At 41.4% G+C, this 18,715-nt stretch overlaps 1 protein-coding gene across 7 annotated transcripts in view; it reads right to left on the bottom strand.

The window, feature by feature from the left end:
* The window catches only part of LOC140728911 (protein tyrosine phosphatase type IVA 3-like), a 142,711-nt gene that overhangs the window by 29,352 nt on the left and 94,644 nt on the right, over positions 1–18,715 (bottom strand). For 2 of the 7 annotated variants that reach the window (XM_073048050.1, XM_073048001.1), the window contains exon 1: positions 3,358–3,437. The exons of 4 other annotated variants lie outside the window; for them this stretch is intronic. The gene's annotated coding sequence lies outside the window, so the exon portion shown is untranslated. Of the gene's footprint in view, positions 1–3,357; positions 3,438–18,715 lie in introns of those variants that run through there. One more of the 7 variants, XM_073048034.1, reaches the window with a different exon arrangement.

Here is an 18,715-nt window from a genome sequence, read left to right on the forward strand (position 1 = left end):
TCCCAGTCATTTCAATACAAGGCGTTTCTTTGAATGTTAAGCTCCCAACTATGATCTTCTTTTAGCCATGACTCAGTGATGCCCACAATGTCATTCTTGCCGATCTTCTAACTGCGCTATAAGATCATTTACCTTGTTCCATATACTGCGTGCACTGAAATATAGCACCTTCAGGCCTGTTCTCATTGCCATTTTTGATTCTGCCCACACGTTACACTTCCACTCATCTCACTGACTGCAATTCTGCCCCATCATCTGCCTGCCCTTCATCACAGTTACATTACACATTGCATCTACTTGTATACCAACTGCCCCATCTTCAGCCCTATCACTCCGGTTCCCATCCCCTGCGAAATCAGTTTAACTTCTCCCCAACAGCTCTAGCAAAGCTGCAACAAGGATATTGGTCCCTTTTGGTTTTGGGTGCAACCCTTCCTTTTGTACAGGCCATACCTTACCCAGAAGGGATTCCAATTATCTAGAAATCTGAAACACTGCACGTGCACCAGATCCTTAGCCATGTATTCATCTGTACTAACATCTTACTCTGCCCTGACTAGTACGTGGTACTGGGAGTAATCCAGAATCTACTATCTTGGAGATCCTGCTCTTCAACCTCTTCCCTAACTCCCTGTACTCACTGAGCATCTACTCACTCACCTTTCTACCTATGTCATTGGTGCCAATGTGCACCATGACCTCTGGCTGCTCACAATTCCTCTTGAGAATCTTCTGCAGCTGCTGTTAGACATCCTTGACTGTAGCATCTGAGAGGCTACACTCCATCCTGGCATTTTTCCTGAAGCCACAGAATCTCTAGTCCATCCCCCAACTATCGAGTCTTCTATCATTATTGCATGATCTGACTTTACCCTTTCCTGATGAACCTCAGAGCCGGCCACAGTGCACCAGGTCTGGTTGCTGCTGTGTCCTGATAGGTCATCTCCCCAGCAATATCCAAATATTATACTTGCTGCTGAGGGGAAAGGCCTCAAAGTTATCTTGCACTACCTGACAACCTGCTTACTCCCTTTACTTCCCCCGGAGGGGTCCACCTATCTATATACGAAGTCTGCATTCTGGGTGTGACCACCTTTGTAAAAGTCTCATCTATGAGGATCTCAGCCTCACGGATAGTCCTGAGTACATGCAGCTCCACCTCCAGTTCCTTAACCTTGTTAGTCAAGAGCTGAAGTTGGGTGCCCTTCCTGCAGATGTAGTCATCAGGGAGAGCATTAGGTATCCTGCAATTCCACATCTTATGGGGGGAGCATTCCACTGCCTTAGCTATCATGTTGCCTACACTTGCTAAACCTTTGGCTCTAAGTTCTTATATTCAAGTTCTAAAATTAACTAAATGACTCCAAAGGACTCAGCACTTTTAGTTTCCACCAGTTAACGCTGAAGCCTTTTGAGACAAATCCTGACCACTCCCACAATGGACTGCTCCACTTACACCTCCTTTCTTCTAATGTAAATGAATCCCCACTCCACCCTGTCTGTTCATATGTCTCTCCAAATGCATCTTAAACGTTGCTATCATATCCACTTCCACCACTCCCCCGGCAGCATATTCCAGGCAACTACGTGCTTTAACAAAAAACTTCATATAAATCTTTTAAACCAGGGTCTCCCGACCTTTTTTATGCAATGGATCAATACCATTAAGCAAGGGGTCTGTGGACCCCAGTTTGGGAACCATGCTTTAAACCTTTCCTCCTCTCAATTTAAAGTTATGCCCTCCAGTATTTGACAACTGCATCCTAGGTCAGGTTTCTGAAAAACATGTCAAGTGGAACTTTCCAATTGATAATCAGTTCTATAAAATGTATTTAAAATTATCATCAATAAGTGTCTCAACAACTGTTAATATTTTGTAAACAGAGGAAATATATCTAAACTTCACAGGAGCTCTGCAAATGAAAGTTTGCCCGATTCAAATTTGAAACTAGAGGTAATTAAAGAAAGAATTAAAATTTTTCCTGAGTGCGAGTAGTGGGGATTGGAAGAAGAGTGATGAAAATTTGCAAAGCTAGACCAGGTGACCAAGAAAAGGTTGTGGCGTAAATTCCCACTCCAGAAATTATAAGTAAAATATTATTTACTCTTCTGTGACACACTGAAAGAGTACCAGATCAGAGGTTTCAATTCAGATAAGGTGATCAATGCTTCAGTAGCCTGTATCAGCACTTAGTAAAATAAAGCATCTGAAGATTTTACAGAAAAGGGAACTTCAACAGAGATGAACAGAACAGTTCATTTGGTAATTTGGCCGTGCGTCTGAGGTCTGTTGGGGATAGTGAGGGTAGTAGAAAGGACAAAGTTACAGGTAGTTTTGATGTGCACAAAATCAATAGGCAAATTATGAACCAAGAAGGTTTAAATATTACAGAAACATTACAGAAAAACATAAATTATTGCCCATGTTACAACATAGCGAAAGCATCGTAAAATGCACACTGCATTTGTAGCACTGAGTGCTAAGATACATTCCACTTTTACTTATAAATTCATCAAAATCATTTCAATGTTGAAGTAGTAACAAAGCTAAAGCCATAACTGGGCTATAGGTAAAAAGATTTTTTTTGCACATAAATTTTATTTTGCTGGAGAAATTAACCCTATTTTATTGAGCTGTTGCTGTAGTTTCTGTTTGCCTGCTCTTCAAATAGATTTTAGTTATTTTACTCAAGTAAAATTACTTCAGTGCTTCAATAGACAGTCATGATTTATTGTCCTGTTCCACCCTACAGTAGATGCAGTTTTGTTAATAAACTGTGATGTTAATCTTTTAAAAGAAAAGAATCAACAGAAGCAAAGTTTCAATTGTGACTAGGAGTAGGCTGTTTGCCTGTTTGCACTCTTAAAAGGAACAAAGTTGTACTTTCCTGTTTGCACTCTGAAAGAAACACAAAGTTGTACTTTCTACTGATTTAATAGATATTGGTCTTGATTAACATTCACACACAATAACCTAAAGCCCAGTTATTGTATAGAAGTTGTACTGTAACAAAACAGCATTTTGCACAATTTTACAACCATCTATTTTGTAACCTTGAGGACTAAATTTGACCAAAGCCACATTAAAGTATAATGATAAACAATAGACTTTTTGAAAATTTAATGGCACTTCAGTCTATCTACATTATGCAGTTATAAAAGTGTCAGCTCCTGCAATGAATCTTATTTGAAAGTGAGATGGCAGATGTCTGTCAAACACTAACTTGAGTAACATCAGATTTCATTCATTGTCACCTGTACAACTATAATTAGTTTATTATATATTTTTTATATTGCTGTTGAATTTTAGGGTTCTTAATAATCATATATTTCCCTTCTGCTGCAAAAAAATCTTACCTTAATAATACAGCTCAAAACGAGTCCTCTAAGGAATATTCTGTGAACACTGCTTCTAATAGCTATCACTGCTTCAAACCAGTCAGAGTCTGCATAAATCAGCCATATGACACTGACAGCAGTTATTGCTAATGTCAGAAACAAATGGCCCCTTAATACTATTAGTCAGGCCTGCTGAAACTCAAGAACATTTTAGGTGACTAAATATGCAGCACTTGTCTAGAAATCCTGGAATCACTGATGTGAATTTATTTTAAAAAATGCAACTTGATCAGCAGTGCTCCATAGTTTCCACATGAACAACTCAAAAGTTACAGATATAGCATTCTAATCATAACAGCTTCAAAGATAATTTCAGTTAAGACAATTGTGTGTTGTACAGAGTAACATAAAAGATGCTGGAGGAATTCAGTAGGACAGGCAGCATTTATGGAAATGGACAAACAAATGATGCTTCTGGCTCAGATTCTATCCTGATGAAAGATCTCAGCCCAAAACTTTGACTGTTAATTCATTTCCACTATCTGACCTGCTGAGCTCCTCCGGTATTTTGTATGTGTTACTCTGGATTTCTAGCAACTGCAGAATCTCTTGTCTTTATGCATTGTACAGATCTCATATTATTTTAGTTGACAGGTAATCATAAAGAACTAGTGAGTTCAGGGAAGAGAACAGTGACGTCTCAAAACATATGCACATTAAAATAAAGATGTTGACAATTCTTGAAGCACATAAAGATAAGTAAATTCCTGAGGACTGACCAGGTATGCTAGGATGTTGAGATAGCCAGGAACCAAATTGCCTGGGCTCTGGCAGTGATTTGTAAGTGAGTCAAAATCCTCAATCATTGCTGTTATATCTGCTTTTATTACCTCCTCCAGTAGTGTTCCAGACACCTACTACACTGACAAAAAAATACTTGCCTTGCATATCTCCTTTAATCTTAAATCTATGCCCTCTGATATTTGACATTTCTACTCTGCGAAAACACACTAATTTTTCTATACCTCTCATGATTTTACATAATGTACTCAGTCTTTGACACCCCAGCAAAAAAAAACATGTTTGCCTAAGTTCTCCTTGTGACTAATATATTCCAATTCAGGCAATATCCCTGGGAAAGTCTTCTGCAGCCTCTCCAAAACCTTCATTTTCTACAGTGAGGCAACCAGAAATGTACACAATATTCCAAATGTGATTTTATTAAAGTTTTATACGCCCGCAACATGGTCTATCAAATCTTTAATGTCCAGAACAACTAAGGTAAGCATATTGTAAATCTCCTTTACCACCCTAGCCACTCGTGTTGCCACCTTCAGGGAGCGATGGACTTCTACCCAAGATCCCTCTGACATCATTGCCAAGGGTCCTGCTATTTACTGTTTATTTTCCTTCCCCCCCCCCCCCACCCCATGCATGTCTTGCTGTATCCTTTGACAACTTTTAACATTCACAACTCAATCGTGTTGTTTCAAATGTACTAAATAGATTGCCTATGTTTTCATCCAAACCACTTACATACATATATCACAAATGAGAAGTCCCAACAATGATCTTTGTGGAACTCTCTGATCATAGACCTACAAGCAGAAAAACAAAACCCCTGCACCACAAACATTTGTCATTTACAAGCAAGCTAAATCTGTATCAACTTACCAACTCATCATTCCCTGCCCTAAATCACCTGCTCAAAAAAACTGAGAGACAGAACCATCCCCAAACAAAGCCATGACGATTATCCCTAACAAGTCTATGCTCTTCCAAATATAAGTAAATCCTGCCCCTAAGAATCCTCTCTAATAATTTCTCTACTTATGTGAAGCTCACTGGACTGGTTTGTCCTTGTTCCTCATCTTAAATATGAAGAGTATATCAGACAAATTCCTCTTCAAATTGCTGAATACTTTCTAGATTGATGAAAGCAGAAAGATAATGGTTTTAACTATGTTTCTGTGGAGTAGGAGTAAGCTATCAAGGCTTTGGTACATGCATATGCTATCTTCCCATTACTACCATCAGAGAGGTGGTAGAAGAGTCCAAAGACCTATGAATGATCCATAAACATTAACAAGAGAAAGTCTGCAGATGCTGGAAATCCAAGCAACACACACAAAATGCTGGAGGAACTCATCAGGCCAGGTAGCAACTATGGAAAAGAGTGAACAGTTGATGTTTTGGGCTGAGACCTTTCAACAGGACTGGAGGGAAAAAAAGATGAGAAGTCGGAGTAAGAAGGTGGAGGGAGGAGAGGGGAAGGAGAAACAGAAGGTGATAGGTGAAACTGGGAGGGGGTGGGGAGGTGAAATGAAGAGCTGGAAAGTTGATTGGTGAAGGAGTTCCAAGGCTAGAGAAGGTGAATCTGACAGGAGAAGACAGAAGGCCATGGAAGAAAGAGGGAGGAGCACCAGAGGGAGGTGATGGGCAGGTAAGGAGATAAGGTGAGAGAGGGAAAAGGGGATGGGGATTGGTGAAGGGGAAGGGCAGGCATTACCATAAGTTTGAGAAATTGATGTTCATGCCATCAGGTTGGAGGTTACCCAGATGGAATACAAGGTGTTGCTCCTCCAACTCATTGCGGCATTTGAGGAAGCCATGGACAGGCATGTTAGAATAGGAACGGGAAGTGGAATTAAAATGGGTGGTCACTGGGAGATTCCAATTTTTCCTGAGGGAGAAGGTACAGTAGATGATCCTAAAATCTCATGGGTTAAGTGTCATCTCAGCTGGAAGAACTGTTTGAGGCTTACAGTAGATGACCCCAACAGGTTCACTACTATTCAGGGCCCCAAGCAGTCCATCCAAGTGAGGCAACACTTCACCTGAGAGTCTGTTGAGGTCATATACTGTGTCCGGTACTCCTGGTGTGACCTCTTGTATATTGGTGAGACCCGACGTAGATTGGGAGCCAAGCACCTATGCTTCATCTGCCAGAAAAAGAGGGATCTTCCAGTTGCCACCTATTTTAATTCCACTTCCCATTTCCAATCCAACATGTCACTCCTTGGCCTCCTCTACTGCTGCGATGAAGCCACAGTCAGGTTAGAGGAACAACATGTTTTATTCCATCCAGGTAGACTCCAACCTGATGGCATGAATATCAATTTCTTGAACTTCCAGTAATCTCTCCCTCCCTCCCCTTCACCATTCCCCATTCCCCTCTATCAACCTCTAACAATTCCTTACCTGTCAATCACCTACCTTTGGTGCTCCGCCCCCTTTTCTTTATTCCATGGCCTTCTATCCTCTCCTATCACATCCCATTTTCTCCAGCCCTGTATTTCTTTCACCAATCAACTTTCCAGCTCTTTACTTCATCCGTCACCAACCCCCAAACCTTCCACCCCCGTTTCACCTATCACCTTGTGTTTCTGTCTTCCTCCCTTCCCCCCCATCTTCCTACTCCGACTCCTCATCTTCATCTTACTTTACCTCTAGTCCTGCTGAAGGGTCTCAGCCTGAAATGTCGACTGTACTCTTTTCCGCAGATGCTGAATGGTCTGCTGAGTTCCTCCAGCATTTTGGGCCTGGTCCATAAACAGTGCCTCATTTTCAAGTCAAGTCAAGTCACTTTTATTGTCATTCCGACCATAACTACTGGTACAGTTCATAGTAAAAATGAGACAACGTTTTTCAGGACCATGCTGTTACATGACACATTACAAAAACTAGACTGAAATACGTAAAAAAAAATACAGAGAAAAAAAAAAATCACACAACAACTACACTAGACTACAGACCTACCCAGGACTGCATAAAGTGCACAAAACAGTGCAGGTATTACAATAAATAATAAACAGGACAATAGGGCAAGGTGTCAGGCCAGGCTCTGGGTATTGAGGAGTCTGATAGTTTGGGGGAAGAAACTGTTACATAGTCTGGTCGTGAGAGCCCGAATGGTTTGGTGCCTTTTCCCAGATGGCAGGAGGGAAGAAGAGATTGTATGAGGGGTGCATGGGGTCCTTCATAATGCTGTGTACTTTGCGGATGCAGTGTGTAGTGTAAATGTCCGTGATGGCGGGAAGAGAGACCGCGATGATCTTCTCAGCTGACCTCACTATCCGCTGCAGGGTCTTGCGATCCAAGATGGTACGATTTCCGAACCAGGCAGTGAAGCAGCTGCTCAGGATGCTCTCAGTACAACCCCTGTAGAATGTGATGAGGATGGGGGGTGGGAGATGGACTTCCCTCAGCCTTCACAGAAAGTAGAGATGCTGCTGGGCTTTCTTTGCTATGGGGCTGGTGTTGAGGGACCAGGTGAGATTCTCCACCCGGTGAACACCAAGAAATTTGGTGCTCTTAATGATCTCTACCGAGGAGCCGTCGATGTTCAGCGGGGAGTGGTCACTCCGTGCCCTCCTGAAGTTAACAACCATCTCTTTTGTTTTGTTCACATTCAGAGACAGGTTGTTGGCTCTGCACCAGTCCATTAGCAGCTGCACCTCCTCTCTGTAAGCTGACTCGTCGTTCTTGCTGAAGAGACCCACCACGGTCGTGTCATCGACGAACTTGATGATGTGGTTTGAGCTGTGTGTTACAGCAGAGTTGTGGGTCAGCAGAGTGAACAGCAGTGGACTGAGCACACAGTCCCCATGCTCAGCGTGATGGTGTTGGAGATGCTGCTCCCGATCCGGACTGACTGAGGTCTCCCAGTCAGGAAGTCTAGGATCCAGTTGCAGAGGGAGGTGTTCAGGCTCAGTAGGCTCAGCTTTCCAATCAGTTTCTGAGGAATGATTGTGTTGAATGCTGAACTGAAGTCTATGAACAGCATCCGAATGTATGTGTCTTTTTTGTCCAGGTGGATTAGGGTCAGGTGGAGAGTGATGGCAATGGCGTCATCTGTTGAGCGGTTGAGACGGTACACAAACTGCGGGGGGTCCAGTGAGGGGGGCAGCAGGGTCTTGATATGCCTCATGATGAGCCTCTCGAAACACTTCATGATGATGGATGTGAGTGCAACGGGACGGTAGTCATTTAGGCAGGACACTGAAGACTTCTTCGGCATGGGGACGATGGTGGTGGCTTGAAACACGTTGGAACAGTGGCGCTGCTCAGGGAAATGTTGAAGATGTCAGTGAGAACATCTGCTAGCTGGTCTGCACATCCTCTGAGCACTGTACCAGGAATGCTGTCTGGTCCAGCAGCCTTCCGTGGGTTGACCCTGCACAGGGTTCTTCTCACATCAGCCACGGTGAGACACAACACCTGGTCATTCGTAGGAGGGGTGGACTTCCTCGATGCCACGTCATTTTCCACCTCAAAATGGGTGTAGAAGATATTCAGCACATTTGGGAGGGAGGCATCACCCGCACAGTCAGGTGATGTCCTGTAATTGGTGATGTCCTGGATGCCCTTCCACATGCACCGCGTGTCGCCGCTGTCCTGGAAGTGGCTGTGGATTCGCTGGGCGTGGCATACTTTGCCCCTCTGATGGCTCGGGATAGTTTGGCCCTTGCTGTTGTTAAAACTGCCTTGTCGCCTGCTCTGAAGGCGGAGTCACGGGTCCTCAGTAGCGCACACACCTCCGCGGTCATCCATGGCTTCTGGTTAGCGCGTATAGTGATGGTCTTGGACAGAGTAACATCATCAATGCACTTGCTGATGTAGCTGGTCACTGATGCTGTGTACTCCTCTCAGTTGGTAGAGTCGCCATCGGTTGCAGCCTCCCTGAACATGTGCCAGTCAGTGTGCTCAAAGCAGTCTTGAAGAGCAGAGATGGCTCCTGCTGGCCAGGTTTTCACCTGCTTCTGAACTGGTCTGGAGCACCTGACGAGCGGTCTGTATGCTGGGATTAGCATAACAGAGATGTGGTCTGAGTAACCAAGGTGGGGGTGGGGCTCTATCCGGTACGTATCGGGGATGTTTGTATAAACCAGGTCCAATGCATTCTCCCCCCTCATTGCAAAGTCCACATACTGATGGAATTTGGGGAGCACTGACTTAAGGTTCGCGTGGTTAAAATCACCGGCGACAATAAACAGTCCATCAGAGTGTGCGTTCTGCAGTTCGCTAATAGCCCCTTACAGTTCACAGAGCGCCTCCTTAGCATTAGCGCTGGGGGGAAAGTAGACACCGAGTATATAAACAGAGGTGAATTCCCGTGGCAAGTAAAATGGTCTGCATCTAACAGCCACAAACTCTGTTTGCGATGAGCAGTGTCTGGAAACCAGCACAGAGTTCTTACACCATTCCGTGTTGATGTAAATACACATATCACTATTTCTGTTGCCATTCCTCTCTGCACCTTGTGGTGCATCAGGTAGCAACTTCGCCATCTCTTTAGCATTTGTCTGTTTTTTTTTTTACGAGGCCAAGTTACTAGCTCAATGCTTAACCAACATGGATGGATAGCATGCAAGGACCCAGCCTGATTTGAACCCGGGACCACTCGCCATGAAGTCCGGTGCAGATCCACTCCACGGCTTTTATTTTATTTAGAAACATAGAAAACCTACAGCACAATACAGGCCCTTCGACCCACAAAGCTGTGCTGAACATGTCCTTACCTGAGAAATTACCTAGGGTTACCCATAACCCTCTATTTTTCTGAGCTCCATGTACCTGTCCAGGAGTCTCTTTACAGACCCTATCGAATCTGTCTCCACCACCATCACCAGCAGCCTATTCCACGCACTCACCACTCTCTGCATTTAAAAAAACTTACACCTGACATCTCCTCTGTACCTACTTCCAAGCACCTTAAAACTGTGCCCTCTCGTGCTAGCCATTCCAGTCCTGGGAAAAAGCTTCTGACTAACCACATGATCAATGCCTCTCATCAACCTGTATACCTCTGTCAGGTCACCTCTCATCCTCCGTCACTCCAAGGAAAAAAGGCTGAGTTCACTCAACCTATTCTCATAAGGCATGCTCCCCAATCCCGGCAACATCCTTATAATTTTCCTCTGCACCCTTTCTATGGTTTCCACATCCTTCCTGTACTGAGGCAACCAGAATTGAGCACAGTACTCCAAGTGGGGTCTGACCAGGGTCCTATATAGCTGCAACATTACCTCTCAGCTCTTAAACTCAATCCCATGATTGATGAAGGCCAATGCACCGTATGCCTTCTTAACCACAGAGTCAACCTGCGTAGCAGCTTTGAGTGTCCTATAGACTCGGACCCGAAGATCCCTCTGATCCTCCACACTGCTAAAAGTCTTACTATTAATACTATGTTCTGTCATCATATTTGACCTACCAAGATGAACCACCTCACACTTATCTGGGTTGAACTCCATCTGGCACTTCTCAGCACAGTTTTGCATCCTATTGATGTCCCACTGTAACCTCTGACAGCCCTCCACACTATCCACAACACCCCCAACCTTTGTGTCATCAGCAAATTTACTAAATCATCCCTCCACATTTTCATCCAGGTCATTTATAAAAATCACGAAGAGTAGGGGTCCCAGAACAGATCCCTGAGGCACACCACTGGTGACCAACCTCTATGCAGAATATGACCTGTCTACAACCACTCTTTGCCTTCTGTGGGCAAGCCAGTTCTGGATCCACAAAGCAACGTCCCCTTGGATCCCATGCCTCCTTACTTTCTCAATAAGCCTTGCATGGGGTACCTTGTCAAATGTTTTGCTAAAATCCATATACACTACATTTACTGCTCTACCTTCAACATGTTTAGTCATTGATTTCTGTAACTTATAGTAATTCTTATGACTTACACTGCATTGCTGCTACAAAAAAAGATTTCATGACATTTGTCAGGTGATAATAAATCTATCTCTAATATAGCTCTTATGGAGAAGACCAAAGAGATATTTAGTGTTGTAAAAAGATCTCTCCAGCAAGGTGAGTGGAGTAGCAAATTTTCCTTAGCACAATTAACGAAAGTTATGGTCCAAATCATGCATGACCCACAGCAGGCAAGAAGAGCTGAGTGACCATGCTCCTGGTCCTAGTTTCTTATTATATTATACTTGATTAAAAGACTTCCAACATAAATTTTAACCTGCTCATCTTTCAAAAAGATTTGTTTGTAGGTAGACCAATAGGAACAGGAAACTGAATATAAACAGTAACTACTGAAGTTGACAGACACTGGATTTTAAAAATGTGTTAGTCCAGAAGGGGCCTGACCCATCAAAAACATTATTTGTCTCAGATGGATGAACCTATTGCATTATTCATCATGAATATATCCTTAAGTTCCTTTAGAACATATAAGATAGTGCTTCAATATTGTTTTGTATGTCAAGATCTTCCCATGTCAACTAAGACATTGTTGTGATTGCCATCAATAACCTGCAAATTGTAATCAGAAATAATATGTTTATTCCCCCATGAAGAAGGCTTTAAAGTTCTCTGCTTCCTCCTGGACAATGGACCTAACCAGTTCCCGTCCACCACCATTGTCCTCCATTTGGTGGAACTGGTTCTTACCCTAACAATTTCTCTTCCAGCTCTTCCCATGTTCTCTAAACCAAGGTGTATCCATAGGCACCCGCATGGGCTCCAGCTATGCCTGCCTTTTTGTTGAACCACAGAACCATAAAACATTACAGCACAGTATAGGCCCTTCAGCCCTCCATGTTGTGCCGACCCATATAATCCTTAAAAAAAGTACTAAACCCACACTACCCCATAACCCTCCATTTTTCTTTCATCCATGTGCCTGTCTAAGAGGCTGTTAAATACCCCTAATGTGGCAAGTCATTCCAGGCACTCACAACCCTCTGTGTAAAAAACTTACCCCTGATGTCCCCCGTAAACTTACCTCCCTTAATTTTGTACATATGCCCTCTGGTGTTTGCTACTGGTGCCCTGGGAAACAGGTACAGACTATCCACCCTATCTATGCTTCTCATAATCAAAGAGACATGGAACAGTCCTTTTTCCAAGCCTACATGGGAAATGCTCCTCAACTCTTTCCATGTTACATTGATGACTGCATTGGTGCTGCATCTTGCACCTATGCTGAGCTTGTCAATTTCAATAACTTTGCCTCCTACTTCCACTGTGTCCTCAAATTTACTTCCTCCATTTCTGACACCACTCTCTCCTTTCTTAATCTCTGTCTCCATCCCTGGAGAAGACTATTCCCTTTTATGATATCTCTTATAAACTTACTGGCTCTCACAGCTGTCTAGACTATATCTATTTCCACTTGTCACTTACAAAAAATGCTATTCACTTTTCTCAGTTCCTCTGTTCCTACCACACAGGTTCTCAGGATGAATACCTCCATTTGAGAACATCTGAGATGTCCACCCTCAAAAAAAAAGGGGTTTCCCTCCCACCATCACGGATGCTGCCCTCACCCATGTCTCCTCCATTTCCCACACATCTTCCTTCACCCTGCCCTCTCACCGGTATGACAAGGAAAGAGATTGCACGAGATGCCATATCCAGCAGACCAATCTCTATACCTTCTGCCATTTCCAATGGGATATCACCACTAAATACATCTTTCCATTTGTCTACCTACTTCCTGTATGGATCACTCTCTACACGATTCTTTTGTTCAACTCTCCATTCCTATTGAGCACTCTTCTGGCATTTATCCAAGCATGTTCTACAACTGCCTCTACACTTCCTCCCTCATCACCGCTCAAGTTTCCAAACAGACCTTCCTGGTGATATGATACTGCACCTGTAAGTATATCAGGGTCATCTATATATATCTAGTACTCCTGGTGGGGCCTCCTCCATACTAGTGAGACCCAATGTAGATTTGGGGGATCACATTGTCAAGTATCTTAGCTCTGTCCACTACAAAAACTGGGATTTTTGACATAGGATCAGGGGGTAGAAGCCAGAGGGTGGTGGTAGATGATGGCCTTTCTAACTGGAGACCTGAGTTATAGGAAAAGGTTGAATAGGTGAGCACTTTATCCCCTTGCAGAATGAGGGGAGATTTGATAGAGGTGTACAAAAAACTATAAGCAGACTTTTTCCATGGAGTTGGGTGAGACTAGAACTAGAGGGCATAAATTAAGGGTGAAAAGTGAAGTACTTAAGGGGAACCTAAGGGAGACATTCTTCACTCTGACTTAGAATCGTGTAGAGAGTGATCCATACAGGAAGTGGGTAGACAAATGGAAAGATGTATTCAGTGGAGATATCCCATTGGAAATGGCAGAAGGTATGGAGATTGGTCTGCTGGATATGCGAGTGTGGAACAAGCTGTCAGCGGAAGTGGTAGATATAGGCTTGTTTGCAACATTCAAGAGAAGCTTAGATAATGACTGAAAGAGTATCGATGTCCATCGTTCAGGTGTGGGTCGATGAAACTAGGCATACCATTTCAGCGTGTAACACATGGACAAAAGAACCTGTTTTTGTACTGTAGTGCTCTATTCACTCTATATAAACGTCCATTTCAAATACTTATCACGGCAAAAATTTTGGCTGCAACCAAGAGGAAAAACTGGCAAGGGAATGAAATGTAATTCTTCAGAAAGAAAAAAAATGAACAGGAAACAACTATATAGATTTTTTAAAACATCCAACATTGGCTTGATATTTGAATAGGTATACCTATTAATTCAAGAAGTGCAATAAAAGAAAATATTTGACAATTATCTTATTTAAAACATTTGGATTAGAAAAGGTAAAACAGTTATCATCGGTACTGACATATTGAGAACATTATGAACTAGATGTCACATAGTACTGGCAATAAGGATCCCACTACTTCATTCCAATTTTTTGCCGGAAATCAAATACTGACATTAAATGTTAAATGGAGTTATTCCAAACCTTACACACTCCTTGCATTACCACCACCAAAGCCCAATAAAACATAATATCAGTGGCTTTATCATCTCCAGTTCCAGCAATAGCTCAAACATTTAGGACTTTCATTCTTATGCTGAATTAGGCTTTCCAATCGCAAACTTTACAGTCCATTGATAACTACCGTACTGTTTTCCAACTTCTGGTTGGGTATTCATGCTTTTCATTTTGCCAGTGCTGTAATTCTGTAAAGAATCTCAGTGACTCTCCACTTTCAATATGCTCTTTGAACCCTAAGCACACTTTTTCTACTACCAATAGTTTCTTGTTATAAAGTTAATTTTAATGAAGTATGTAAACATTCAGTTTGATAGAAAAAACGTATAATGAAGCATTTTATTTTAACTTAACATTTATAAACTTTGCTTTAAAAATAATTTGTTTATTTTGTTATCATGTTGACATTGGCAGAAGATAAAAGCCTGTATGCACCACCAGACTCAAGCACAGTCGGCCCTCCTTATCTGTGAGAGATTGGTTCCAGGACCCCTCGCGGATACCAAACAACGCGGATGCTCAAGTCCCTTTTCCAACCTGTCTCAATGTGGTGGACCTTAGGACCCAGCGGAACCCCAGACCTTATTTAACCTGTCTTAGTGTGGTGGACATCGGCGGCCAAGCTCTGAATCCGCAGTGTTTCTGCTCACGAAAATAATCACGATCATGATTGAAAATAAAGTGGAAATAATAAAGCGATTGGAAAGAGTTGAAACACCATCTGTCATTGGAAAAGCGTTAGGCTACAGTTGGTCAACGATCGGAACAATTTTAAAGGATAAAGTGAGAAAGGCCCTGCCCCAATGAAAGCTACAATTATTACTCAGCAACACAGTGGCTTAATTATTGGGTTTTGGGTTTTTGATCCTCCACATCAACCAGGCACGGAAGGAGAGCGTGCTCGGAAGTGGTCTGTCACTGGATCGAACTCGGGAACTTCCTGAGCCTGGCGCTGAAACATACATTCTTAAGTGTTTTATATGCATAAAATGGTAAAATATATACTACGACAAACATTTGACTGATGCTAAATAATAGCGGATGTACCTTTCCGACTTACATAGTAAGACATCTTCTGATTTTTTTTCGATCCCGATCCACAGTAACCTACGCACATCCTCCAGTATACTTTAAATCATCTCTAGATTACTTATAATACCTAATACAATGTAAATGCTATGTAAACTAGTTGTTATAATGTATTTAGGGAATAATGACAAGACAAAAGTCTGTACATGCTCAAACAACAAGTGCTGGAAGAGCACTTCCGGGTTTTCTCAATTCGCGGTTGGTTGAATTCACATATGCAGAACTTGCGGATAAAGAGGGTCGACTCTACAGCTTTTACCCCCTTGTTATAAGGCTACTGAACAGTCCACTAGTACATTAAGATTAACCTCATAATCTACCTCCTTATGGCCTTGCACCTTATTGTCTGCTTACTTTGTAACTGTAACACTTTACATTCTGTTATTGTTTGCCTTGCACTACCTCAATGCACCGATTGCGATGAGAAATGATCTGTATGGATGGCATGCAAAAATTTTTCACTGTACCTTGGTACATGTGACATGATAAACTAATTTACAATTTACAAACATTTCAAATGATTAAAGATATTCCCTAAAGAAAACAAATAACACCCCAAATGCATCATTTTGTACAAGACTTCCAGATTAAAAATTAACTAATTCATGCCACCAAGCAACTTAATCTCAATAATCAGGTAAGTACTTGAACAATATGGAGTTTTTACATTCAACTATTTAATTGCATGTGATTTGAATCACTAACCAAAAATCTGAAATACAAATTAAAATTTGCTCTTGCAATATTTTAGTGCAGGGGAAAAATAAACAAAGCAAATGAAACTAATTTTATTTTCATCATCTTCAGCGTGCATATCTTGACACATGAGTAGTGTCGCTTTGCTTTAGCACAGTAGGAACATTTTGCTGCCTAGCAGTTTTTCTTCCTCACTCACCTACCCCAAGAGCTTTCCATATTATTTACTCTCAAAATGTCTGAAAACAAAGCAAGCAAGTTTAAGTTCAAGTTGTAAATCTAAACAACCACATAAAGGTATTTTGCTAAGGAATCTTGCTTGTATTTGATATGTCAACTGTTATTTGTTGTGAGTTATATCACTAAGCTATCTTGCTTATATTTGATATGCTAACTATTACTTGTTGTGAGTTATATCATTAAGCATCTCATCTATATTTGATATGCATTTAAAAGTGCACATCTCCTTTCAAACTGAAGGGTGGAAGGTGATATGGAAACACAAGAGAGTGCCATGTACCTCCACTCACCTGGCTCCATCTGCCCCTTACTCACTCTCTCCATATCACTTATCACATTCACTTGCAGTTTGCTTTTGGTCCAGAGAGCTACAGTACTTTTATTACTGTTGAGAGGAAAACATCATGCAATAATTCATCTCTAATTAAAACATGGGATTCAATAGGAAATTAGGTTTCACATTATGGAAAAGCATGATATGGATGGATTACACAACTGCTCTGTAATGCGAGGTTTGCCTGTAGTTTAAATGAAACTTTTGAGAAGCAAATGCCAGCATTCTGAATTCTGTGAATTCTGAGGCTGATGTTTACTGCAGAAAAGTGAACAAATCTTCCAATATGGGAATATTTTTCTAGTTTTTGCCGAATAGAAATGAAAAATTCAAGCCCTAAATTGTACAATGTAATTGTTATTTATATTTACCTAATGTTAGCTGAATAAATACAATTTCCTTCCTTTCACACACTGGTTACCCTTTTGATAATTTGTGTGTCTAAACAAAGGAAAGAAATTGTTCAGCTATCTGCAGTTGGGGTCTATTCTGGCAATTGGAGATTATCACCCGAGTTTTAAAAAAAACTCTTAAAAAGCAAAATACTATAGGTACCAGAATCTGATAGTTTGTCATTTTAAAACTTGCTTGGCCCTCAATTTTCTGTCACAACAAATTGCCTGCAGATGCTCTTCACTAGCATTCATGCATTAGGACAGTCAGATTCTTAACATTTATATGATACGCTTTTTTTCCTATAAAGATGCGAAAATTTACAGAATATTTACTCCTTTGTCCATGAACTTAACTTTTTTGTATTACATTTTCCTTCCTTATGTTCTCCTGCCAATGTGCTATCAACAAGTTAGTAATAGTCTCTTTGGTGCATTCATCCCAGTTATTTGTAAAATGTTATGCCAGCACTCACAACACTCATTGCAGCTTGCCAACCAGAACAAACATCTTTAACCCATCCCAAATTGTTATTTTCTTTTACATTATGATTTCTCTTCCTAAATAATGTTTAATGCCCCATCTTTTCAAATGCTTTCCGGAAATCTACAAATTTCACATTTCAGTGCATGCTATTTTGTCAAAGATGTCCAATAAATTGATCAACTATGATTTTTCCTCTACAAAGCCATAGAATTTTTTATTTTTTTACAAAGAGAACACTTACTGATAATATTCTGGTAATTAGACTCCAGAAATAATAGAAGACATGAGTGGATTGTTTGAGTCATAAGTGACACAATCCCTATGCAATCAATATTCCTTTAAAATCTTGTTGTTCTGATGTGTTGGATTTTGAACACTAAGAACATCAAGATTTCCATAACACTGCCAAGGGAAACAGCAGTAGATATGATAGGCAGCAACTTTCCTTCTAATTGTTTTTTTTTTAAAACAGCTGCGCGGACCAACCATTGCTCTGAGCAGGAAATCTTTTTAAAAAAAAAACAGCCCGAAAACTGCGCAGCACTTTAAATGCATATTTTTGTAATATGCATACTATGAATATTTAGAATGAAAATAGAAAAACTGCATACTTTTGATTTTATTAATTGAAGAGTATAATGAAATACAGTACAAATCTTACATTATACATTCGTAATCTTTTTCCAGCTGTGCAGCAACAGAGGCAACGTCCATGGGAGCATTTCAGTTTCTGAGAGCCATGCTCCAATGCAGTTTAAAGGAAACAGTGACATACAGCTAATAGAGAAATAAGGATGATACGGAAGCACATGTAATTAGTTAGACTGGGATCATTATGGGCCAAAGGGCCTGTCCCTATACCGTACTGTTCTATATGGTATACAGAAGGATTTAAGGGATATCTCAGATTTAAAGGGCATTGGGAACTAGCACTGGGAACATCACCAGTAGAGATCCTCAATTCATTTACTTACCTTGTCCTTTTAGAAAAAGGTTTCTCATCTGGGGTTCCATGAGAGATCGTGATTCAAAAATATCTGTATTTTGAATTTTGCACAACGTGCAATGTGTGATGCTAGCGCTTGCAGTGGTGGGTAGTGACTGAGCAGACCTGCTAGCAATCTTGTTAGAGCTCTCTAGCCCAGTATAGCATTGCGCAGGAGGACCAAGTTTATTTGATTGAGTCCACTCTCAGTTTTGGATGTGAGATAGGGGAGGCCGTTGATAATCAGTGAGTGCTGTTGTTAATTGCACAGAGGGGAGGACTGTGGTTTGATGAGAAAAGTGAAGTGGGTTTTACAGACATGTCTGATGGTCCAATGTGGTGATTTTTGAATTAAAATCAACTGAGTCATTTCACTGCTCTAG

Source organism: Hemitrygon akajei, chromosome 1 (genome assembly GCF_048418815.1).
Source record: "Hemitrygon akajei chromosome 1, sHemAka1.3, whole genome shotgun sequence".
Classification (NCBI taxonomy): domain Eukaryota; kingdom Metazoa; phylum Chordata; class Chondrichthyes; order Myliobatiformes; family Dasyatidae; genus Hemitrygon; species Hemitrygon akajei.